This window comes from Narcine bancroftii, chromosome 10 (assembly GCF_036971445.1).
Source record: "Narcine bancroftii isolate sNarBan1 chromosome 10, sNarBan1.hap1, whole genome shotgun sequence".
NCBI lineage: Eukaryota > Metazoa > Chordata > Chondrichthyes > Torpediniformes > Narcinidae > Narcine > Narcine bancroftii.
Window position 1 is genome coordinate 31,858,518 of NC_091478.1, and position 22,649 is coordinate 31,881,166.

The following is a 22,649-nucleotide window of genomic DNA, read 5'->3' on the forward strand; positions in this document are numbered from 1 at the left end:
GGTGACGTTATGACACCGTGATGGTGAACCTGCCCTAAATCCTGATCAATGTATTATGATCTTATACTTGAACAAAATTAATCATGCAAAATTATAGCATATTGAAACTTTATGTACAACACAGTATGAGCCCTTCAACCACTGTCGTTGTTGTGCTGACCTATATAAATCTTTATAAGGGACCGTGGGAAAGTGCGAGCAATAAATAGTAATAGTGGACAATTTTTAAACAGGGTGGGAAAATAGGTAGCGCTATAGCACTCAATTTATACAGCATGGAGAAGTTTGTAGGGGTATAGCACACAACTTGTAAAGTGTGGGAAAGTTGGTAGCACTATCACCTACAAAGGGAAAAATCGATGGCAGACCTGCCCTCCCAGAATTCCATGTGGCTGCATACATGGAGCATTCATAGAGGGGTTTCTCTGCCGCATGTAAGATTAGAATGGGATTTCCTCTTTAAAGTTTTAGAGAAATGTAGATTGGGTTAAAATGTTGTATATAAAAAAAAGCATTGCAAAAGTAGTGAAATATGGACAGATTTCAACATTTTTTAAATTAATGAGATCAAGTAGACAAGATTGACCACTGTTATAGCTTTATTTGTTTTAGCAATAGAACCGTTAGCTGAATTAATAAGACAAGATTCAAAGATTTTGGGTATTAAGGTGAAGCAAGAAGAATACAAAATGTTTATTTGTAGATGATGTTTTGATATATTTACAGATCCTTTAAATACTTTGCAACAACTTAAAAATTAGAATGAAAGAATATAGAGCCATTTTGGATTATAAAATCAATTGGGAGAAAAATGAAATGACATCTTTAGTTAATGGAGATTATGAGAAATGTAAGAAAGTAATTGAATCTAGATTGCCAGATCTTGGAATAAATAGCTATGTATTTATGTGAAATCAAATTTGACAAAATTATTTAAATTAAATTATTTATCTTAATTAAAGAGGATTTGGAAAATGAAATATTACCTATTACTTTGGATAGAGTAAATTGTGTTAAGAATAATGTTTTTCCTTGATACAATATTTCAATTGATTTCATTCTTCAAAACTTTAAAGGAATTAAATGTTTGTGTTAGAACATTTTTATGGTAAGAGAGTTTCTTGGGAGAAATTGATGTGGAAATATGATTTAGGAGGTTTACAGCTCCCCAATTTTATGAATTATTATAAAGCAGCACAGTTGAGATTTATTAATGTAATGTATGATTTAAATCATGTTCTAGCATTGGTGAATATTTAACTTGATAAAATAGGAGAAACAATCACAGCATTTTATTTATAAATGGAATGCAATATTGTTAATAGCAAATAGAGAAACCTCATGCTGGTAAATTTAATTGAACTTTAGAATAAAGTTGATAAAGAGATTGGAGGAAGAGGTTTAGTGTCTGCATGAACACCTTTATTTCAAAATAGATTTATTTCATTTTCTATTGAAAATAAACTTTTAACAATTTGGGAAAAATTGTGGTATTAAAAACTTTTTTTGAAACCATAACATTTATTACTTTTAATAGAATGAAGAAAAAGTTTAAGATATTGGAAAATACAAAATTTTGTTATTATCATATTCTTTTCTTTGGCTTGGCTTCGCGGACGAAGATTTATGGAGGGGGTAAAAAGTCCACGTCAGCTGAAGGCTCGTTTGTGGCTGACAAGTCCGATGCGGGACAGGCAGACACGATTGCAGCGGTTGCAGGGGAAAATTGGTTGGTTGGGGTTGGGTGTTGGGTTTTTCCTCCTTTGCCTTTTGTCAGTGAGGTAGGCTCTGCGGTCTTCTTCAAAGGAGGTTGCTGCCCGCCAAACTGTGAGGCGCCAAGATGCACGGTTTGAGGCGTTATCAGCCCACTGGCGGTGGTCAATATGGCAGGCACCAAGAGATTTCTTTAGGCAGTCCTTGTACCTTTTCTTTGGTGCACCTCTGTCACGGTGGCCAGTGGAGAGCTCGCCATATAACACGATCTTGGGAAGGCGATGGTCCTCCATTCTGGAGACGTGACCCATCCAGCGCAGCTGGATCTTCAGCAGCGTGGACTCGATGCTGTCGACCTCTGCCATCTCGAGTACTTCGACGTTAGGGATGTAAGCGCTCCAATGGATGTTGAGGATGGAGCGGAGACAACGCTGGTGGAAGCGTTCTAGGAGCCGTAGGTGGTGCCGGTAGAGGACCCATGATTCGGAGCCGAACAGGAGTGTGGGTATGACAACGGCTCTGTATACGCTTATCTTTGTGAGGTTTTTCAGTTGGTTGTTTTTCCAGACTCTTTTGTGTAGTCTTCCAAAGGCGCTATTTGCCTTGGCGAGTCTGTTGTCTATCTCATTGTCGATCCTTGCATCTGATGAAATGGTGCAGCCGAGATAGGTAAACTGGTTGACCGTTTTGAGTTTTGTGTGCCCGATGGAGATGTGGGGGGGCTGGTAATCATGGTGGGGAGCTGGCTGATGGAGGACCTCAGTTTTCTTCAGGCTGACTTCCAGGCCAAACATTTTGGCAGTTTCCGCAAAGCAGGACGTCAAGCGCTGAAGAGCTGGCTCTGAATGGGCAACTAAAGCGGCATCGTCTGCAAGGAGTAGTTCACGGACAAGTTTCTCTTGTGTCTTGGTGTGAGCTTGCAGGCGCCTCAGATTGAAGAGACTGCCATCCGTGCGGTACCGGATGTAAACAGCGTCTTCATTGTTGGGGTCTTTCATGGCTTGGTTCAGCATCATGCTGAAGAAGATTGAAAAGAGGGTTGGTGCCAGAACACAGCCTTGCTTCACGCCATTGTTAATGGAGAAGGGTTCAGAGAGCTCATTGCTGTATCTGACCCGACCTTGTTGGTTTTCGTGCAGTTGGATAATCATGTTGAGGAACTTTGGGGGACATCCGATGCGCTCTAGTATTTGCCAAAGCCCTTTCCTGCTCACGGTGTCGAAGGCTTTGGTGAGGTCAACAAAGGTGATGTAGAGTCCTTTGTTTTGTTCTCTGCATTTTTCTTGGAGCTGTCTGAGGGCAAAGACCATGTCAGTAGTTCCTCTGTTGGCGCGAAAGCCGCACTGTGATTCTGGGAGAATATTCTCGGCGACACTAGGTATTATTCTATTTAGTAGAATCCTAGCGAAGATTTTGCCTGCAATGGAGAGCAACGTGATTCCCCTGTAGTTTGAGCAGTCTGATTTCTCGCCTTTGTTTTTGTACAGGGTGATGATGGTGGCATCACGAAGATCCTGAGGCAGTTTACCTTGGTCCCAACAAAGCTTGAAAAACTCATGCAGTTTGGCATGCAGAGTTTTGCCGCCAGCCTTCCAGACTTCTGGGGGGATTCCATCCATACCTCCTGCTTTGCCACTTTTCAGTTGTTCGATTGCCTTATACGTCTCATCCAGGGTGGGAACCTCATCCAGCTCTAGCCTTAGGGGCTGTTGAGGGAGCTGGAGCTGGAGCAGGGCGGAATCTTGGACTGAGCGGTTGGCACAGAAAAGAGATTGGAAGTGTTCTGACCATCGGTTGAGGATGGAGATCTTGTCGCTGAGGAGGACTTTGCCGTCTGAGCTGCGCAGCGGGCTTTGGACTTGGGGTGCGGGGCCGTACACAGCCTTTAGAGCCTCGTAGAAACCCCTGAAGTCGCCAATGTCCGCGCTGAGCTGGGTTCGTTTGGCGAGGCTAGTCCACCACTCATTTTGGATCTCCCGGAGTTTGCGCTGAAGATGGCTGCATGCGCGACGGAAGGCTTGTTTCTTCTCTGGACAGGACGGCTTTGGTGAGCCTGGTGGGCAGCTCGCTTCTTTGCCAGCATCTCCTGGATTTCCTGGCTGTTTTCGTCAAACCAGTCCTTGTTTTTCCTGGAGGAGAAGCCCAGTACCTCTTCAGTGGATTGCAGTATGGTAGTCTTCAACTGATCCCAGAGGGTTTCAGGGGACGGGTCCGTGAGGCGGGTTGCATCGTCGAGCTTTGCTTTGAGGTTTTCCTGGAAGTTTCCTCTCGCTTCGTCTGACTGCAGGTTTCCAACATTGAACCTCTTTCTGGGGGCTTTATTGTTCCTGGGCTTTGGTTTGAAGTGAAGGTTGAGCTTGCAGCGAACCAGCCGGTGGTCAGTGTGGCATTCCGCGCTAGGCATGACCCTGGTGTGGAGCACATCTCGTTTGTCACTTTCTCGCACCAGGATGTAGTCCAGGAGGTGCCAGTGTTTGGATCGGGGATGCATCCAGGTGGTCTTAAGGCTGTCCCTCTGCTGAAAAAGGGTGTTTGTGATCACAAGCCGCTGTTCTGCGCAGAGCTCCAACAGGAGGCGCCCATTGTCGTTGCACTTGCCGACGCCATGCTTGCCCAGGATTCCTGGCCAGGTTTCTGAGTCTTTGCCGACACGAGCGTTGAAGTCGCCCAGGATGACAACCTTGTCGGCTGTAGGGGTGCGTTGGATGAGGTTGCGCAGGTCGGTGTAGAACTTGTCCTTTTCTGCTGGTTCCGCCTGGAGGGTTGGAGCATAGACACTGATGAGGGTAATGTGACGCTTGTTTTGAAGGGGGAGTTGCATGGACATGATTCGGTCCGAGAGGCCTGTCGGAAGGTTTTCGAGTTTGGAGGCAATGAAGCTCTTGACCATGAAGCCTACACCAGATAGGCGTCGTTCATCCGAAGGCTTGCCAGACCAGTATAGTGTGTAGCCCGCGCCGCGTTCTTGGAGGCTGCCTACATCTGCCAGGCGGACTTCACTGAGAGCGGCTATGTCGATGTCAAGTCTGAGGAGTTCATGTGCAATGAGGGCAGACCGACGTTCAGGTCGGTGGCTGTCAGCCTTGTCTAGCATGGTTCTGATGTTCCAGCATGCTAGCTTGAGTTTGTGAGCATCTTTTGAGGGGGGGGACGTGGAGGGGGGGGACGTGGAGGGGGGGGACGTGGAGGGGGGGGACGTGGAGGGGGGGGACGTGGAGGGGGGGGACGTGGAGGGGGGGGACGTGGAGGGGGGGGACGTGGAGGGGGGGGACGTGGAGGGGGGGACGTGGAGGGGGGGACGTGGAGGGGGGGGACGTGGAGGGGGGGGACGTGGAGGGGGGGGACGTGGAGGGGGGGGACGTGGAGGGGGGGGACGTGGAGGGGGGGGACGTGGAGGGGGGGGACGTGGAGGGGGGGGACGTGGAGGGGGGGGACGTGGAGGGGGGGGACGTGGAGGGGGGGGACGTGGAGGGGGGGGACGTGGAGGGGGGGGACGTGGAGGGGGGGGACGTGGAGGGGGGGGACGTGGAGGGGGGGGACGTGGAGGGGGGGGACGTGGAGGGGGGGACGTGGAGGGGGGGGACGTGGAGGGGGGGGACGTGGAGGGGGGGGACGTGGAGGGGGGGGGACGTGGAGGGGGGGGACGTGGAGGGGGGGGACGTGGAGGGGGGGGACGTGGAGGGGGGGGACGTGGAGGGGGGGACGTGGAGGGGGGGGACGTGGAGGGGGGGGACGTGGAGGGGGGGGACGTGGAGGGGGGGGACGTGGAGGGGGGGGACGTGGAGGGGGGGGACGTGGAGGGGGGGGACGTGGAGGGGGGGACGTGGAGGGGGGGGACGTGGAGGGGGGGGACGTGGAGGGGGGGGACGTGGAGGGGGGGGACGTGGAGGGGGGGGACGTGGAGGGGGGGGACGTGGAGGGGGGGGACGTGGAGGGGGGGGACGTGGAGGGGGGGGACGTGGAGGGGGGGGACGTGGAGGGGGGGGACGTGGAGGGGGGGGACGTGGAGGGGGGGGACGTGGAGGGGGGGGACGTGGAGGGGGGGGACGTGGAGGGGGGGACGTGGAGGGGGGGGACGTGGAGGGGGGGGACGTGGAGGGGGGGGACGTGGAGGGGGGGGACGTGGAGGGGGGGGACGTGGAGGGGGGGGACGTGGAGGGGGGGGACGTGGAGGGGGGGGACGTGGAGGGGGGGGACGTGGAGGGGGGGGACGTGGAGGGGGGGGACGTGGAGGGGGGGGACGTGGAGGGGGGGGACGTGGAGGGGGGGGACGTGGAGGGGGGGGACGTGGAGGGGGGGGACGTGGAGGGGGGGGACGTGGAGGGGGGGGACGTGGAGGGGGGGGGACGTGGAGGGGGGGGACGTGGAGGGGGGGGACGTGGAGGGGGGGGACGTGGAGGGGGGGGACGTGGAGGGGGGGACGTGGAGGGGGGGGACGTGGAGGGGGGGGACGTGGAGGGGGGGGACGTGGAGGGGGGGGACGTGGAGGGGGGGGACGTGGAGGGGGGGGACGTGGAGGGGGGGGACGTGGAGGGGGGGACGTGGAGGGGGGGGACGTGGAGGGGGGGGACGTGGAGGGGGGGGACGTGGACCTGTCCTCGGGCCTGCGCAAAGGAGCTTTTAGGTGGAGTGCAGTGCGCGCAGTACTGGCCCCACCCTTTACACCCATGGTTCGTGTGCCGTGGCCAAGCAAGCTGGGACGTGGCAGCGAGGTCCTTGGGTCGTAGGTTTTATCGGAGTGGCCTTCTCCTATGCAGGTTTCTTACCCGGGCTGTAGGGGCCTGCCTCCCCTCCTAGGTCGGTCCATACTGCGCGGACCGGGGCCGAGGCCGCCGCAGCTCACCCTGTGCCTGGACTGGGGCTGCCGCCTCCCACTCTCTGCCCGGATCGGGGCCTCCCCCTGCCCCACTCGACCGAGGCCGGGGCCGCCGTCTCCCCCTTGCTCCTATCATATTAAGAGAGTATGAAAAGTACAAAAAATGTGAGATCGGTTAGTTCAATATAATTTTATTCATAAGTTGTATTTAACACCACAAAAGTTATGTAATATGAACTATACTTATTGAGATTTGTGTTAGATGTGATCAAAAAAGTTTTTTTTGCATTCAATTTGGCAGTGTTCCACAATTAAACCTTTTTGGCTTGAAATGAGTAATTAGAACAAATAACTGGAGTAAAATTCCCACAGGATCCAATGTTATTTTTACTGGGCAATATTAGGGGGATTTATAAAAAAAAAATTCAAATTTTTTGGCAATAGTTAGAAAATGTATGGCCATAACTTGGAAGTCTGATTGATTTGGGAATGGATAGATGGCATGCAGAGGTTCGGAGTTGTATTCCACTTGAGAAAATTACTTAAAATTTAAGAGATAAATATACATTTTGGAAACTATGCAGCCATATTTATAAACTGTTGGTATTAAAATTTAAATGACACTCGAACATTTTCTTATAGGTCTCTATAAATATTTATATATTTAAAGATATCAGAAAGTGTAGTACTTCTTTTGTAGTTTTCTTGACCCTTTTTTCTTAGTTTGTTGGGGGGGGTAGGGGGATTAATAGGAGGCTTTTCTTTTGTAATTTTTCTTTTTTATAAAATACCACCTGTATTTGGATTAAGTTTGAAATATTGCAATAGGTTTGCTAAGTGGTTATTTTAAATAAATTTTAAAAAGATAAAAGTGGGCTGGAATGTACTGTCCCCTCTCACCTGTGTACGTGCTCATGTACGTTTTGCAACTAGCACAAAGAAAATTAGTCATTAATTATTATACTTATTGAAAATAATCTTTTTGCTAACTGTTTCTGTTCACTAGTTAGTCGACTTTTCAAATACTACATTTGTACATTACTTATTTATGTCACCTCACTTTCTTTTCAGGGTTGTACAGCTGCAGCCATGTTTGGCAGACAGTCTTCATATTTTAAAGTTTATAAAGATTTGTTTCAAATACTGCAAATAACCTTCTGAATTTTTATTGAAAAATTATTGATTCACTGTTTCGAATTCAAAAGAAGCAAAGGGGCGTGAAGCGCAAAAGAACTTCAAGTTTGTTTAAAGTTGAATGGCTGAACAAAATATAAGCTTCTACACTGAAACCTCATGAAGTCATGAATTTTCAGCTGCGAGAAATATTTATGTATATTTCAGAAAATGGAGTTTACATTTGCACAAACATCCAATCCACACGTACTTTTGTCACAGAAAAAAAAATTGCAAAATATAAGATTTTTGTGCATACTAAAAATTAGAGGTAACATTACTGGGAAGGCCCTGTTTCTATGCTGTAGGTCTCTGAGCTTGTTGAACATTACTCCTTCAGTTTCTTCATGTTTAGACAAAATGCTGTACCTTACTGACTGACTTTTGCAACTTTTCCAAGGCTTGGCATTCTACAGCTGAGGATTGTACTTGGCTCCTTTGTTTTTTGGCATTCATTGGTTCTAGATGATTTCAACGTCATGTTGACTGGAATTCTTAGTCTAAAGGGCTTCATGGGGAGAAATTTATTAAATGTGTTCAACAATTAGTTTAAGAACATTCTGTAGATGGTCTGACTGAGGTATTCCCAATTTCAGCTGGTTTAGTGGCATTTTGTCGAGTATCTAGATCTGTTCTTATCAAACAAACATGGCAACTGACCTGAGTGAGAAGAGAAGAAATTGCATGTAGTTCTGAATAAAAGCTTAAATATTGTCAAAGCCTAAGGAATCACCATGTTTTGGCTCAAATAGATAGTCTTCCTTTTGGCTTTCTCTGAAACTTAACATTAAACATAATGGAGCAGAATCTTTGTCCTTTTAACTTTATTTATTAATTAAAGCAAAGTTGTCCCCAAGAAAGTGAGATACCTTGAAATACTGCAGTCCTTTTCATGAGGCCGAACACCATAAATGGCTGTGATGCTTCATTACCCGATGAACTGAACACCTTTTATACTCGCTTTGAAAAGGAGAACTCAACTGTACCAATTAGAATCCCTGCAGAAGCTGGTAACGCTGTGAAGTTGTTTCTGAGGCCAACATCAGAACATCCTTCAAGAGAGTGAACCCTTGCAAGGTGTCAGGCCCTTGATAGCATACCTGGCAGGGTTCTGAAAATCTGTGCCATCCAACTACCTGGAGTGTTATGCAGACATTTTCAATCTCATTGCTGCAGTCGGATGTTCCCACGTGCTTCAAAAGAGCATCAATCATACTGGTGTCCAAGAAGAGCAGAGTGAGTTGCTTCAATAAGTATTGCCCTGTAGCACTCACATCTACTGTGATGAAATACTTTGAGAGGTTGGTCATGGCCAGAATTAATTGTACCTAAGCAAAGACCTGGACCCACTGTAATTTGTCTACCATCAAAATTGCTCCATAGCAGATCCAATATCACTGGCTCTCCACTCAGTTCTGGATCACCTGGACAACAGCAACACGTAAATCAGACTACTCTTCATTGGCTCCAACTCTGCTTTCAGCATCATTATTCCTTCAGTACTCGTCAACAAGCTCCAAAAGATGGGCCTCTGCCACAGGATCCTTGACTTCTTCATTAGAAGACCATAGTCAGTATGATCACTGTCCTCATTGTTGATCAACGGAGGAGCACCTCAAGGATGTGTGCTTCGTTCACTGCTCTATTGGCTCTTTAACCATGATTGTGTGGCCACGCATAATTCAAATGCCATCTCCAAATTTGATAATGACACCACAGTTGTCGGCAGAATCACAGAAGGCAATGAGGAAGCATACAGTATGAGAGAGATCAACGAGTTGAGTGGTATCATAACATTATCAAAACTAAAGAGCTGATTGTGGACTTCAGGAGGGGGAAACCAGGAGAGCACAAACCAGCCCTTGTCGTGGGGTTAGCAGTGGAAAGAGTTTAAAAACTTCAAATTCCTGGGTATCAGGATTGTATTCGCTCGAGTTCAGAAAAATGAGAGGAGATCTTATAGAAATATAAAGGATTATGAAGGATATGGATAGGATAGATGTAGGAAGGTTTTTTGAGCTAGCCGGGGAAACTAAAATGAGAGGACACAGTCTCAATATTCGGGGGAGTAGATTTAGGACAGAGATGAGGAAAAATAGTTTTTCCCAGAGAATAGTGAATGTTTGGAATTCTCTAACTAGGGAAGTGGTTGAGGCTGCTTCATTAAACATATTTAAAATTCAGTTAGATAAATTTTTACATGATAGAGGAATTAGGGGATATGGGGAAAAGGCAGGTAGGTGGAGTTAGGTCATAAATTAGATCAGCCATGATCTTATTGAATGGCGGAGCAGGCTCGATGGGCCATTTTGGGCCTTCTCCTGTTCCTACTTCCTATGTTCCTATCTCTGAAGATCTGTTCTGGGGACTCCATGTCGATGCAATCATGAAGCAGGCTCACCAGCTATCCTTTGTAAGGAGTTTGAGGAGATTTGGTATGCCACCAAAGACTTGCAAAATTATACGGATGTATCATGGAGAACATTCTGACTGGTTTCATCGCTGTCTGGTTTGGAGCCGCCAATCCACAGGTCCGAAAAAGACTAGCGTTGTGAACTCAACCACTGTCATTGTGGGCATCAGTCTTCACTCCACAGAGGATATCTACAAGTGGCAATGTCTTAAGAAAGCAAAGAGGCCATGCCGTATTCACACTGCTACCGTCAGCAAGGAGCTGCAGAAGTCTGAAGACCAACACCCAGCAGCACAAAATGAAATTATGCCCGTCAGCCATCAGATTTCTGAATGGACAATGAACTGCAGACACTGCCTCACTTTCTCTTTTTGCACTAATTTTTTAATATTAATATGCTCCTGTAATGCTGCCGCAAAACAATGAATTTCATGACATGATCATTACGATAAATTCTGATTCTAATGAAGGTAAAATTACAGTATTTGATCTTCCTTGGCTGTTGTTTGCTCCTAGCATTTGTATGGTTGTAGAATTTGTAGAATGTTATCTAGGTCTTGTTAAACAGCAAAGTAGACATTTCCACAATTAAGATTTGAATGGAATTGAACATCTTAATTATCAGAACCATTCCCAGTTTTGATCTTCTGATGGAGGGAAAGTCATTGAAGCATCTGAAGCCACCCTGAAGAACTCCAGTGGCAATATACTAGGACCAAGTCCAACAACCACAATAATATTTTCAATGATTGAGAGTTGACTGGCCTTTTAACGTGAGAGGCTTTGAATATAGAAGCTGAGAAGTCTTGCTGCAGTTGTATAGGGACTTGGTGAGTTCCCATATTTAAATACTGAATACAGTTTGGATCTCCTATTCTGAAAAATGAGATTATTTTCATTGAGGGGGTGCAGCAATGGTTCAGCAGACTGATTCCTGGGCTGTCAGGACTGAGATATGGGGAGGAAAAAGAAGACCTGGATAGATTAGAGCAGAGGCTCTTGACCTTTTTTCCACTCCTATACCATCTTAAGTAATCCTTTACTAACAAAAGAGCACCTATGGCATAAGCGCTCTATGGTTAGTAAGGGATTGTTTTTTTTAATTTTTTTAATTTTTCACACTGTGAGCCATATCAATCAAAATACATACAAACCTTTCCCTCTTAAATATACACAGTGGCATTTTCTCCCCTTTTTCCCCCCTACCTCCCACCCCCCCTCCAAATCCATTAAACATTCAACATATACAATACAATAAAACCATTAAACAATCTCATCACACAATGAAAATAAACAAGAAAAATGTGTGTCATCTACTTTTACACACTGGATCAAGTCATTTTGTCGTCTTATCATTTTAGGGGATGGCGGTCCGAGGCAAGCCTTCTCTGTTATGTTCCATGTACGGCCCCCAAATTTGCTCAAATAATGTGACTTTATTTTTTAAATTGTATGTTATTTTTCCCAATGGAATACATTTATTCATTTCCATGTACCATTGCTGTATTCTCAGGCTCTCTTCTGATTTCCAAGTTGACATTATACATATTTTTGCTACAGCTAAGGCTATCATAATAAAAAATTTTTGAGCTTCATCCAGTTTGAGGCCTAATCCTTGTATTACTTAGAAGAAAGATCTCTGGATTTTTTTAGTATGTTGTTTATTGTGATTTTATTTAATACCTGATTTAGATCTTCCTAAAACTTTCTCACATGCCCAAATTGCATGTACTGTTGTTCCCATTTCCTTCTTACAGCGAAAACATCTATCTGATAATGTTGGATCCCATTTTTTTAAACTTTTGGGGCGTGATCTATAACCTGTGTAACCAATTATTCTGTATCATGTGTAACCTTGTGTTTATTATATTCTTCATAGTTCCAGAGCATAACTTTTCCCATGTTTCATTTTTTATCTTTGTTTAAATCTTTTTCCCACTTTTGTTTGGGTTTATAGCTTATTTCCTCATTTTCCTTGCAGCTTGATGTACATGTTCGTAATAAATCTTTTTATTATCATTGTGTCTGTAATCACATATTCAAAGCTGCTTCCTTCTGGTAATCTCAGTCTGCTTCCCAATTTATCCTTTAAGTAGGCTTTCAGTTGATGGTATGCAAACATTGTTCCATATTCCATATTTGTACTTCATTTGTTCAAATGTTAATAAATTATTTCCCAAAAAAACAATTTTCTATTTTTTAAATTCATTTTCTCTCCCATTCTCAAAAGGAAAGGTTACCTATTGTAAAAGGGATTAGCTGATTTTGTGTCAATAATAATTTTGGTATTTGGTAATTTGGTTTTTTCCTTTCTAAGTGAATCTTCTTCCATATATTGAGTAAGTGATGCAATACTGGTGAGCTTTTATATCGTACTGGCTTTTATATGTTTCGGTACCTTCTCCCCTATTTTATCTAGCTCTATCTTAGTCCAATCTGGTTTTTCCTTGGTCTGATAAAAATCTGATAAATATCTTAATTGAAACATAGAAACATAGAAGGTAGGAGCAGGAGTAGGTCATTCGACCCTTCGAGCCTGCTCCGCCATTCAACGAGATCATGGTTGATCTTAAAGTTCAGTACCCCGTCCCCGCCTTCTCTCCGTAACCTTTAATACCCTTATACTGAAGAAATATATCTAATTCCCTCTTATATTCATTAAATATATTTAACCTGCCTCTACTGCCCTCTGTGGCAATGAATTCCACAGATTCACCACCCTCTGGGTAAAGAAATTCCTCCTCATCTCGGTCCTAAATGGTTTGCCTATTATCCTCAAACCATGGCCCTGGGTTCTGGATTTTCCCATCATTGGAAACATCCCATCTGCATCCACTCTGTCCAGTCATGCCAGAATTTTGTATGTCTCTATGAGATCCCCTCTCAATCTTCTAAACTCCAGCGAGTACAATCCCAATTTGCGCAATCTTTCCTCATAAGTCATTCCTGCCATTCCAGGTATCAACCTGGTGAATCGCCTCTGCACTCCCTCCATTGCAAGAACATCCTTCCTTAGATAAGGTGACCAAAACTGCACACAATACTCCAGGTGTTGTCTCACCAAGGCCCTGTACAGCTGCAGTAAGGTATCCTTGTTCCTATACTCAAATCCTCTTGATATGAAGACCAACATACCATTTGCCTTTTTAACCGCCTGCTGTACCTGCATGCTCGCCTTCAGAGACTGGTGTACAAGTACCCCTAGGTCTCTCTGCACTTCCCCATCTCTTAATCTATTGCCATTCAAATAGTAATCTGCCCTCCGGTTTGTATTACCAAAGTGGATAACCTCACATTTATCTACATTGTAGTGCATTTGCCATGTATCTGCCCAGTCCCTCAATTTATCCAAATCACACTGGAGCTTCCTGACCCCCTCTTCCATGCACACAACCCCTTCTAGCTTAGTGTCATCTGCAAATTTGGAGATATTACATCCAATCCCCTCATCCAGATCATTAATGTAAATTGTGAACAGCTGGGGTCCCAGTACAGATCCCTGTGGCACCCCACTGGTCACCGCCTGCCACTCAGAAAACGAGCCATTTATCCCAACTCTCTGTCTTCTACCTGCCAGCCAGTTCTCAATCCACATCAATACTTTGCCCCAAATCCCATGAGCCTTGATTTTGGAAACCAGTCGTTTATGCAATTGTGCTGCTCTAATAATTTTGAAAGTTTGGTAACTGCAAACCACCTTGGTTGCTATCTTCGATTTTTTTTTTTTTTTCCCCCCCCCCCTTTCCATAAAAATTTCCTTATTATTCTCTTTAGATCATTAAAGAATTTCTCTGTTAAGGGAATTGGTAATGATGGAAATAATTATTGTATCCTTGGGAAGACATTCATTTTAATGCAATTTACCCTCTCTATCAACATTAGCAGTAATTCTTTCCAATGCTCTAAGTCTTCCTGCAATTTCTTTATTAGTGGCTGATAATTTAGTTTATACAAGTTATTATCTAATTTAATACCTAGGTATCAGATTGCTTGTGTTTGCCATTTAAATGGTGATTCTTTTTTAAATTCTGTATAATCCGCATTACTCATTGGCATCACTTCACTTTTATTTGCGTTGATCTTGTACCCCGATATTTCTCCATATTCCTTCAATTTCTTATGTAGTTCTTTTATTGATGTTTCTGGTTCTGTTAAGTATACCGTGATGTCATCTGCAAATAAACTGATTTTATACTCCTTCTCCTTTATTTTTATCTTTTATTTTCTGTTCTTATCAGTTCTGCCAATGGTTCAATTGCTAAAGTGTTCAGTGAGGGAGATAGTGGACATCCCTGCCTAGTTGACCTACTTAATTTAAATTGGTTCGATACATATCCATTTACTGTTATCTTCGCCAATGGTCCATTATATAATGCTTTAATCCAATTAATATATTTTTCTGGTAGATTGAACCTCTGTAATACTTTGAATAAATAATTCCATTCTACCCTGTCAAAGGCTTTTTCTGCATCTAAAGTTTAGCCACTGTTGGCTTCTTATTTCCTTGAACTGCATGAATTAAATTAATAAATGTACAGACGTTATCCGCTGTTCGTCTTTTCTTGATAAATCCAGTTTGATCTTGTTTTACTATTTTTGGTACACAGTTGACCAATCTGTTTACTAATAATTTTGCTATTATCTTATAATCTGAATTAAGTAGAGATATTGGTCTCTATGATGATGGTGTTTAGTGGATCTTTCCCCGTCTTTGATGTACTATAATTATTGCTGTGTTACATAAATCTGGCAAGTTTTGTGTTTCTTCATTACTTCCAGGAGAGGAGGAATTAATAACTCTTTAAATGTTTTATAGAATTCTATTGGGAATCCATCCTCTCCAGGCATTTTATTGTTCGGCAGCTTTTTTAATATATACTGTACTACATATATTTAAAATGGTCTTATCAGTTTGTTTTACTCCTCCTTGCAATTTCGGCAGTTCAATTTTAGCTAAAAACTCTTTTATTTTATCATCTTTCCCCTCGTTCTCAGTTTGGTATAATTGTTCATAAAATTCCTTAAAGTTCTCATTAATCTCCATTGGATTATATGTAATTTGTTTGTCCTTTTTCCTTGATGCCAATACAGTTCTTTTAGCTTGTTCTGTTTTAAGTTGCCAGGCTTAATTTTTATTTTGTGTGTTTTTTCTCCTAGCTTGTAATACTTTTGCTTTATTTTCTTTGTTCTTCTCCACCTTATACTTTTGTAATGTTTCGTATTTTATTTTTTTGTCCACCAATTCTCTTTTTGTTGCACCATCCCTTGTTGCTAGTTCTTTTTCTGTACTTGCTATCTCCCTTTCCAACTGTTCTATTTCCCGATTGTAGTCCTTTTTCATCTTAGTTACATAACTTATTATCTGCCCTGTAATGAAAGCTTTCATTTCATCCCATAATATAAATTTGTCTTTCACTGATTCCGCATTTATTTCAAAGTACATTTTAATTTGGCGTTCAATAAACTCTCTAAATTCTTGCCTTTTATGTAGCATGGAGTTTAACCTCCATCTCTATGTTCTTGGTGAGATGACCTCCAGTTCTATTGCTAATAACGGGTGAATGATCAGATAGCAATCTAGCTTTGTATTCAGTTTTCCTAACTCTCCCTTGAATATGGGCTGACAACAAAAACATATCAATCCTTGAATTTTATGCCTACTTGAATAATATGAAAATTCCTTCTCCCTTGGGTGCTGCCTCCTCCATATATCCATAAGTTTCATTTCCTGCATTGATTTAACCATAAATTTGGCCACTTTATTCTTTTTGCTAGTCTTTTGTCCAGTTTTATTCAACTTTGGGTCCAAATTAAAGTTAAAATCCCCTCCTATCAATATATTCCCCTGCATATCTACATTCTTCAAAAAAATATCTTGCATAAACTTTTGATTCTCTTCATTAGACGCATATATATTGATCAAATTCCAAAATTCTGAATATATCTGACACTTTATCATTACATTCCTCCCTGCTGAATCTATTATTTGCTTCTCTATTTTGATTGGTACATTTTTATTAATTAATATAGCTACACCTCTGGCTTTTGAATTATGTGATGCTGCCGTTATGTGCCCCACCCTGTCTCTCTTTATTATGTTCCACTTCAGTTAGATGTGTTTCCTGCACAAATATTGTGTCTATCTTTTCTTTTTTCATGATATTTAATAGCCATTTTTGTTTAATTTGGTTATGTATTCCATTAATATTTATAGTCATATAGTTCAACATGGCCATCTCATATCCTGTTCACACCTCATTTCTGCTTCCTCACCACCACCATCTCAGTAAGGGATTGTTTAAGGTGGTGTGGGAGTGGGGTGGGAATTGTTGAGAACCACTGTGTTAGAGATTATTTTCCTGAATTCTAATGAGTATGAGAAGATCTCATGGAGGCATGAAATTCTGATAGGATTAGACTAACTAGATGCAGGAATGTGCTAACAGCCTTCTCATCCAAGTTGTTAATGTAGGTGTCAAATGACAGTGGACCCAGCATTGATCATTATTGCACACTATTGGTCACTAGCCTCCGATCTGAATAATAACCCTCTTCTACCACCTTGTGACTCCTAGCTTTAAGCCAATTATGTATCTAATTGGCCAGCTCACTCCCATGTGATCTGACTTTCTGGATCAGGCTACCATGTTGACATTAACAAATGTTTTGCTAAACTCCACGGAGCCGATGCCTTCTGCTCTGTCCTCATCAAACTTTTTTGTCATGTCTTCAAAAAAAATTATCAAATTGGTGAGGCGTGATATCCCATGCACAAAGCCAAGATGACTTTGCCTTTGAAAATGCATGTAGATCGTGTTCCTCAGAAATGAATGCAGTAACGTGGCCACAACTGATGCAAAGCTCGCTGGCCTGTAATTGGTCCTTGCAACCTTTTAAATACACAAAATAAGCCAGTCTTCCGGCACCCCACCCATGCTTTACAATGGAATGAATATTTTTTTCCAGGTCTCTTGCATTTTCATCCCTTGTTTTTCTATGTTCCATAGAAGCATGTATTCGTGATCTTTCTTGCACTCCAAATGGTTTGACAATTTAAATTTAGACATACAGCAGAGTGACAGGCCCTTCTTGCTTATGAGCCTGTGCCCCCCAAATACACCCAATAACCTACAATTCCCATATGTTTTTTGAAGGGTGGCAGGAAACTGGAGTACCCGGAGGAAACCCAAGCAGATGTGGGGAGAACATACAAACTCCTCACAGACAGTTGCCGTATTTGAATCTGTTCACCTTCGCTTTCATAGTGTTATGCAAACTGCTATGCTAAACGTGCTGCTTATATTACCATCTTATCTTTGGGTTTGGAGCTTCCTATAATATACTTGGTTGAAAAAACCTTCATAATTTACTTCTTTGTAACTGTCCCCCTTTGATAGAACGTTGTGGTACTGGCCTTGCTTCAATGCTAAGGGAAGCCCTCTAGTGGCAGTAATTATTGAGAGCCTTTTAAAGTTGCTGTGAACTAGTGATCAGGAGTGGTGTTTTAAAACAGTTATTTTGAATGTATTACTCAAAGTTTAGTTTGTATTGGTGTTGCTGTACAGTAATAAAAAATTCTGTTTGAAAATGTTCATACTTTTAATGTCAAATAAATGCTCCTAATTGTTAACTAAAAGATGTTGAATTTGCAATAACTGTAAATTCCTGTAGCACTGTAAACTTGTATTCCCCTTCGTAACTGAGCTTTATAAATCCTTATTCATCATCGTACATTTGAACATCATGTTGCACAGTACAATCTTCATTCTTCCATTTTTGAATACCGGTCCATTATTGTCACCTCTGCTCCTTTTTGTTGTTTTCCTGTTTGTAATGGCTTCCTAGTCCAGTTTCTGTACTTGGTTCGGCTTTGTTTGTCCTGTTTAGTAAGGAAATTCAAAATTTCAAGATTCAATTTATTGTCATTGTAATAAAACAGCATCATATTACATGAAATTGCTCTTGCCTGCTGTAAGGCAGACAGATTCGTCATCAGCAGAAATTGCCTGAAGTGCTGCTTAGTCAGAAAGAGAATCAAAGGAGAGCCCCCCCCCCCAAGAGTCACCGAGTGTCCGTAGGTTTGCCTCCGCAGCCACACAGAGTCCAGTCCAAACCAATGGCAACCTGAGCTCCAGATCCGAACCTTCAACACGGTCAGGAACCCCCTCAGTGCCTTTGGCACCCCCTTGCATCCCACTACCAACACCTGGTACCCCTTCAGTCAGATTTGAGCCAGTCTTCAGCAGTCCGCAGCCCAGCGCGTCTCCCAACAGCGGTCCACAGCCTCTGTAGGTTCCTCGCCTCGAGTTGCCAGCAGCTGTTGCATGTGTGGGTCTTCCAGCTGCAGAGCTCCCTCACTGGTCCACCGCCGTGATCACTTTGCTTTGCTTCTCCTTCTCAGATGGGATGGTCTCCCCATTTTATGATGCCCTGCACCAGTCCTCTGCTTCCCTAGAATCTGTAACCCCTCGTGGATGCTGCCAATCATTGGTGCCACCTTCTTGGGTGCAGACCCCGCGGTTGCAGGATTTTAAATAAAACTACCGTTGGTTCCTTTAACGGACTATTCAAAGCCTGTGTGGAGCTGATGGCTGTTGACTGGATGGTTGGGCCTTGTGAGAGTGCTATATCTCCACTCCTCGCTCCCGGTCGGTCTGCACCAGTGGTAGCGCTGCCATTACAGTGGTTCTGGTAGCGCCACCGTTTTCACCTTTAACCTTGCCTTCCCTTATGGTCTTGGCCTTTGTCACTCAGCAAAGAAAAAGAGGTGGTGGTAAAAGGCAATAATCGTTGGAATCTAACCTGGGCAATCTCTCAATGTGGAATAAGAGTGTTGATTATTGCAGTAAAACCAAATGTGCCACTGAAGAAAAATGAGGGCAAATTTGAATTGAGAAAAAATAAAATTGTGTGATTTAAATATTTGGTCTCTTAAATGAATGGATAGAAATTAGAGATGAGGGGCAGGAACCAGAGATTATGGAGAGAAAAAAATTAACATTTTCCATAACCTGCATGAGATTCAGAAAACGGATGGTGCCAACAAATCATGGATGAGAATCTGGCTGCATTAATGTATGGAGAAATATGTAACATAGCTGTGAGGGATATATATTGTGCCATTACGAGTGGCAGGTCAAGCTGTTTGGTGGGGATAGCGATGTGGAGAGAGAAGTTAGGAAAGAATGATGCACAACAATTGTGTGCTGGAATTGTGTGCTGGAATTGTGTGCTGGAATTGTGTGCTGGAATTGTGTGCTGGAATTGTGTGCTGGAATTGTGTGCTGGAATTGTGTGCTGGAATTGTGTGCTGGAATTGTGTGCTGGAATTGTGTGCTGGAATTGTGTGCTGGAATTGTGTGCTGGAATTGTGTGCTGGAATTGTGTGCTGGAATTGTGTGCTGGAATTGTGTGCTGGAATTGTGTGCTGGAATTGTGTGCTGGAATTGTGTGCTGGAATTGTGTGCTGGAATTGTGTGCTGGAATTGTGTGCTGGAATTGTGTGCTGGAATTGTGTGCTGGAATTGTGTGCTGCTAAACAAATTGAGAGTAATGCTATTGAACATATATAAATAGACCCAAGGGATCCACTATTCACATCATGAGGAGGGAATAGGTGGGGAAATAATATGATTAACTTTTTGTTATTACATTGCAATTCTTGCAATAAAGGTTTATCTATTGAAATTCATTCTGATAGAACTTCAAAGTAAACCCAGACTGTACACACTGGGGTACTAGAGCAATGCACTGAAGTGCTGGTGGAACTTGCTGGGTCTGGTGAAGGGTTCTGGCCTGAAATATCAACTACCTGTTGCTTTTCATGGATGCTGCAGGACCTGCTAAAGACCTCCAGCACTTTTATTTGTTGTGTATGCTATTTTGTCTGGTTGCACATGTACAATCAGATGATAATAACTTGAACTTCAAAATGACCATTCTTATTATCAAAAACTTGTGTAGTTCTGTAAGTTGGTGAAACATATTTGCACATGACAAATTGATGCTCATTCTCTTGGTAGCCCAGACTTTTCTGGCTTCACTAATTTCAGCCCATATTGTATATACTGGTGTACTGTACTGTATTTCAAGTTTACGCAATTCATCTAGTTATGATGTCGCTTGTCCTTGTGTTTTTCTTGACTCAAAACAACGCAGTACTATGATTTTTAAGCTTGACGTTGGATTTGTACATTTAAAAATGCTCTAGATATCAATCTTCTTCAGCATGATGCTGAACCAAGCCATGAAAGACCCCAACAATGAAGACGCTGTTTACATCCGGTACCGCACGGATGGCAGTCTCTTCAATCTGAGGCGCCTGCAAGCTCACACCAAGACACAAGAGCAACTTGTCCGTGCACTACTCTTTGCAGACGATGCCGCTTTAGTTGCCCATTCAGAGCCAGCTCTTCAGCGCTTGACGTCCTGCTTTACGGAAACTGCCAAAATGTTTGGCCTGGAAGTCAGCCTGAAGAAAACTGAGGTCCTCCATCAGCCAGCTCCCCACCATGACTACCAGCCCCCCCACATCTCCATCGGGCACACAAAACTCAAAACGGTCAACCAGTTTACCTATCTCGGCTGCACCATTTCATCAGATGCAAGGATCGACAACGAGATAGACAACAGACTCGCCAAGGCAAATAGCGCCTTTGGAAGACTACACAAAAGAGTCTGGAAAAACAACCAACTGAAAAACCTCACAAAGATAAGCGTATACAGAGCCGTTGTCATACCCACACTCCTGTTCGGCTCCGAATCATGGGTCCTCTACCGGCACCACCTACGGCTCCTAGAACGCTTCCACCAGCGTTGTCTCCGCTCCATCCTCAACATCCATTGGAGCGCTTTCATCCCTAACGTCGAAGTACTCAAGATGGCAGAGGTCGACAGCATCGAGTCCACGCTGCTGAAGATCCAGCTGCGCTGGATGGGTCACGTCTCCAGAATGGAGGACCATCGCCTTCCCAAGATCGTGTTATATGGCGAGCTCTCCACTGGCCACCGTGACAGAGGTGCACCAAAGAAAAGGTACAAGGACTGCCTAAAGAAATCTCTTGGTGCCTGCCACATTGACCACCGCCAGTGTGCTGATAACGCCTCAAACCGTGCATCTTGGCGCCTCACAGTTTGGCGGGCAGCAACCTCCTTTGAAGAAGACCGCAGAGCCCACCTCACTGACAAAAGGCAAAGTAGGAAAAACCCAACACCCAACCCCAACCAACCAATTTTCCCCTGCAACTGCTGCAACCGTGTCTGCCTGTCCCGCATCGGACTTGTCAGCCACAAACGAGCCTGCAGCTGACGTGGACATTTTTACCCCCTCCATAAATCTTCGTCCGTGAAGCCAAGCCAAAGAAAAAAAGATACATGCAACTCATCTAATTTTATTTCCACATTACTCAGTTGAAGGCAGAGGTGCTGTTGGGCAATCGAGGTCAACGGTTGGAGGGTAGAAGGGCAGTTGATTGGGCCATTGATCTCAGGTGACCCAAACATCCCTATAAAACTGAGGGATTGTGTCGCGGGGTGGTCATTGAGGGAGCAGTCAGTGTTGGAGTGGGCTATCATAGAGGCAAGGCTTTGGCTCATGGGGCTTCGGTGAGAAGAGGCTTGAGGTGGTGGTGCAGGAGTTGAAGTAAGAAAGGGCCACCCTATTCAAGGAACAAAAAGGATTCAGCAGGTTTTAGAGTTTTTTCTGTTACCATAAACAATGGGAATGGCAGCAAGGCAGGAGAATGCTCCTCTTATGGAATGTGGGTCATCAGGGAAGCCAGCAGTATCTCTGTTGACTTCATCTGTGAGAGGTACATCCACCTGCAGCTCCTGACAAACTGAGTTAAGGAATTGGAGCTGGAGTTTGAGCTCTAGATCATTTGGGAGGTAGAGGGGGTGATAGAAGTTATAGGGACATCTAGGAGGCAATGGGAGGTTAGATGGGTGACAGGAGAGGGAAAGTACAGGGAGTAGTACAGGGATCCCCTGTGACTATTCCCCTCAATAACAACTATACCATTGTTGAGGTGAATGTCCTACCAGGGACAAGCTATGGTGATCAGGTCTCTGGCATGGAGTCTGAGTATCCCAGATGGTATGTGGCCTTCTTGGTGCCAGGGTCTGAGATATCTCAGATAGAGTTCACAGCATTCTCAGGAGGGAGGGTGAACAGCCAGATGTCATGGCCCATATAGGTACCATTGATGTGGATAGGAAGGGTGAGGAGGTCCTGCAAAGAGTTCAGGGAGCTAGATGCTAGGTTGAAGGACAGGACCTCCAGGGTTGTGATCTCAGGATTATCTCCTGTGCCACATGTTAGTGAGGTTAGAAATAGGGAAATATAGCTTAACACAAGGCTAAAGACACGGTGCTGGAGGGAGGGCTTCAGGTTTCTGGATCCTTGGGCTCTCTTCCAAGGAAGATGGGACCTATTCCAACAGGATGATTTGCATCTGAACTGCAGGGGGACTAATATCCTTGCAGAAAAGTTTATTCCAGTGGGCTTAGACTAGATTGCAGGGGGATGAGAACCAG

General features: G+C 44.0%; 1 protein-coding gene and 1 long non-coding RNA gene across 8 annotated transcripts in view; one reads left to right on the forward strand and one right to left on the reverse strand.

Annotated features, from left to right (window-relative positions):
• The window catches only part of LOC138744408 (exocyst complex component 6-like), a 177,273-nt gene that overhangs the window by 15,750 nt on the left and 138,874 nt on the right, over positions 1–22,649 (forward strand). The gene's annotated exons all lie outside the window — the stretch shown is intronic.
• The window catches only part of LOC138744409 (uncharacterized), a 36,446-nt gene continuing 31,532 nt past the window's right edge, over positions 17,736–22,649 (reverse strand). The window contains exon 4 of the long non-coding RNA XR_011345515.1: positions 17,736–17,994. This is a non-coding gene — a long non-coding RNA (uncharacterized lncRNA). The remainder of the gene's footprint in view (positions 17,995–22,649) is intronic.